General features: G+C 49.6%; 1 pseudogene; it reads left to right on the top strand.

Annotated features, from left to right (window-relative positions):
• The first annotated feature begins 2,198 nt into the window (after window positions 1-2,198).
• Window positions 2,199-3,380, top strand: LOC111158252 (annotated as a pseudogene).
• Window positions 3,381-3,936: the final 556 nt, after the last annotated feature.

The raw sequence follows: 3,936 nt of genomic DNA, 5'->3' as shown, positions 1-3,936 counted from the left end.
CAAGCTCCTTGCCATCACAGCAGGGGTATGTTTCAACAGTGTAGAGTTGATGGACAGCATCACCTAGAAAGAAATTTCAAGGTGAATCACAGCTAAGAAAATGTCAGAAGACCACAGTGACTTTTGTTTCTTGTAGGTCCATTGAATAGACCAGAAGCTAGATGGCCAAAGACTAATGAGAAAGCAGTTAGGAAGTGGCGTCCTCTGGGATGGAGGATGACGCATCACAGCAGAAGACTGACAGGGTAAAAGGCAAGAAGGAAATGAGCACCACTCACGTAGAGGACCCTAGGATTTGGGACTGCAGGCCATCGAGGACAGAGATGAAAGATTTTCATCTCACTCTCCGAAGAGATAAAGTAAAAATTGAACAAAAGTCTGGCCCCAAAGCAACTAGAAGAATTAGTGACTGTTACCTAATGTCTTCTCCAATGCTTCATTTTATTTGCATAGGTGATATAGTATAAAGATCTATAGATAAATAGGGGAGGGACAAGGGGGAGAGGAAGAGGGAGACATGCGTGTATGTATAGACATACACACCCACACTGAAGGACCTCTGTTTATCTACTTTTTTCACTGTTGTGATAAAATTGGACCAATGTAGCATAATTTCACGGTTATAGTTTTAAAAAGAATACTGTATTTCATGTTCTCACACTTGAGGTTTTTTCCTAATAATATATTGTAATGTGTTATTGTGAATTCAACTGAGAGCCACAGAATGCTGGTTCTGTATCCTGGTTTTAGTATCAACTGATACGTGTCTCCAGACAAACAACTAGGACTTTCTAAGCTTCAGTTTTCCTACTTAAAAAAGATAGTTGGGGGCACCTGGGTGGCTCAGTGGGTTAAAGCCTCTGCCTTCCGGGTCCTGAGATCGAGCCCCGCATCGGGCTCTCTGCTCAGCAGGGAGCCTGCTTCCCCCCCTCTTTCTGCCTGCCTCTCTGCCTATTTGTGATCTCTGTCAAAAAAATAAATAAAATCTTAAAAAAAAAAAAAAAAAGGCCTCCGCCTCAGGTCACACTGTGTGGATGAAGGGCCATTTCAAGCCTCTAAAAATTAAGGAAAGCTCTAATTTGAAAATTCAGTAAACCTGATAATGCCAGGTGTTAGAGATGGATATAAAGGCAGACATGGCCTGTGTGATAGCTGAATTCACTGCTGGCAGTGCTGAGTGAGATCGCTATAAGAAAAGACTGGAAAAAAAGATGAACCAACACAGGTCAATGTATAGAAGGTCACACAGGTGTGCTCTCCAAGTCACAAACTCCAGGTAGATGTTTTTACTATTCAACTTTTTTTTTTTTAAGATTTCCTTTATTTATTTGACACAAAGAGAGATCACAAGCAGGGGGAGCTGGTGGCAGAGGAAGAAGTAGGCTCCCTCTGAGCAAGCAGCCCCATGCGGGACTTGATCTCAGGACCCTGGGACCATGACCTGAGTGGAAGGCAGACCCTTAACTGACTGAGACACCCAGGCACCCCTGATGTTTCTATTATTCAAATGGAGAATGTGTTCAACTAATTGAGTCTCAGTTTCAATTTAACATGCACAACTGATTCATAAAAGTGTGTAAAGACATGACCATTTTCAGCTAAAGATACATCTCTAGATACAGATGGCTAGGTGACAGTCAGGTGGATAAGACTCCTATTATTTTTGATGGCCACATCCAGGACGTTGACAAAGAAGGAGTCAGTTGGGTGTTTACTGTGCCAGGTGTTGTTCTGAATACTTTCTGTGTATCGATTCATTGCTCACAACACCCACATCAGGTGAGCAGTATTACAATCTCGGTCTTACAGATAAGAAAGCTGAATAGAAAGAGTTGACTAACTTATCCAAGATTATACAGCAAATAATTGGCAGCCTCAGAATTTGAACCCAGACAGTTTGGTTCCTCTTCGTTTATCTTACCATCACTCTACACTCTCTGCTACAAATACTGATAAACACTTAGTGTATTCTAAGCATTGTCCTAAGCACTGCGAACACAACAATGAACGAGGCAGATAGAGCCCTATGCCCCCATGGATTTCATTAAATAGTGGGAGATATAGATGAATAAGCAATTAAAATACAGTATTCTAGGTACTAGCCTAGAGGAGCTATAGTGTGCACAAGTCAGATATTTTTGGAGGGAGAGGGAATTTCAGAGAAGAATCCCTTGAAGCAGAAAACAAAAACTGGCGAGATGAGTAGGAGGTCACCGCGAGAAATAAAGCTGGAGGTGAGAGGGTAAAGAGGAGGATGAAAGAGAGACAATTCCCAAAGGGAAGAGAGTGCATGGCGCATGTGCCGAACCGCAAAGGACTGGAAGCATCCTCAAGCCCCCAGCCCTCTGTCCCCACGGTTCTCCACCATCCTTCTCCATGGCCTTGCGCCCTGCCCTCTGCGTGGGGCGGCCCCTGTGCACAGTGTTTCTCAGCCCCTCGTGGGGTGGGGCAGCGACCCAGGCCTGGGGATTCCAGGTCCGTCGGGGTCCTCTTCCCAGCCTCGGAGAAGAGGGAGGAGATACCTGTGGCATGCAAAGACCCCCAGGCAGGCTAAAACTGGCCCAGATCATCTGTGGGGTCCAGCCCCGGTCCCCATCTTCAGGGGCGACCATGAGGGTTGGAAGGATTCCACCTGCCGCAATCTCTCCTCCAACCTCTACTTCTGATGTGGCCACAAGGTGCCTAAAAAGCCTGCGAAGCCCTGGCCACCGGCAACTTGTGGGTGGCGGTCGCCATGAGCCCGATCGTGGGCTACGTGCTGCGGCTGCAGAACACGGCCCTGTGCCAGGACTGGTGGGGGAGGGATGTACGGGGAGCCTTCGCCAAGGACCTGGGCCCTTGCGTGATGCACGGCTGGCCCTACTGGCATCCCAGTCCCCAGCCGTGGCCCAGTCCCCAGCCTCTGCCCAGTGAGGGCCTCAGAATAAATTTTCTGCTAGGGAACCTTAGGATGGGGGCACCAGGAACAGCCCAGGCTTGGCAGGGTCTGGGCATGGTGGGGAGGACTTGGTTCCTGCTCCACCCCTGCCCTCTGAGAGGACTTTGTGGCCCTTCTGTCCCTCCTAGGAGAGCAGAGGGGGAGCCTTCCCCGGGAGAAGCAGTAGGCCCTCACCCCTCTCCCCTGAACACAAAGCCTGCCCCCTCTACTTCCCATAGGGTACCCAAGACCCTGGGGGACTGTCCAGTGTGAATCACAGGGCCTTACCTCAGGGGCAGCTGTCCACCTCCTACTGCCCGTCTACCATCCCAATGTGGTAATGCCCTTGGCTCCACCACCACCCATATCCTATCCCCAGTGTCCACCTTCAACCAGCCCAGCCTACTTGGGGGTGACTTCTGAAACCCATGACCCCCCTTCCCAGGCCTGCTCTGGGATCTAGATGCCTTATTTCAATAAGAGCCTCTCTGATGTGTGGGTCAGCCCCTCCTCAGACCCAGATGCCTCCACCCCAGGTGGGCTACTCTCTGCCACAGCCTGGGAAGCTCCCAGGGCAGGTGCTGCTTTCCGAGTCTACCCTTTCCCACCACTACTATCTTATTGGGGAACCAATGCCAAGAGGACCAAGAAGTGTTTGTAGCCACAGCAGCCTTGGAAGTCCAGGTGCCAGCAGTGCTGAGAATCCATAGTGTTACTGGTCTACCCCATAAAGGGTCGTGGCCCTCCAGGTACCGTCCTGGCCCTGAGAGTCAGTCATGCTTCTCCCACCCACAGAGGCAAGACTGGAAAGACTGGGGCCTCTCTTGGAGTAGCCTCTTCCTGATCCCACTGTCTATGGCCTTTCCTGTCCATTTACCCTGCTTTCCATCTGTCCATCACCATGTGTCACTTCCCCTCCCGGGCTTTAAGAAAGGCACTTCTGAAGTTGGAGGAAAGAGAGACAAGGGCAGGAGGGAAAATCGGAGCTATGGACTGGAGCCAGGTCACACAGAGACACT

Source organism: Enhydra lutris, unplaced genomic scaffold (genome assembly GCF_002288905.1).
Source record: "Enhydra lutris kenyoni isolate GAN:26980312 unplaced genomic scaffold, ASM228890v2 scaffoldscaffold58, whole genome shotgun sequence".
In the NCBI taxonomy this organism is placed as follows: domain Eukaryota; kingdom Metazoa; phylum Chordata; class Mammalia; order Carnivora; family Mustelidae; genus Enhydra; species Enhydra lutris.
This window is presented reverse-complemented; position numbering and strand designations above follow the sequence as displayed.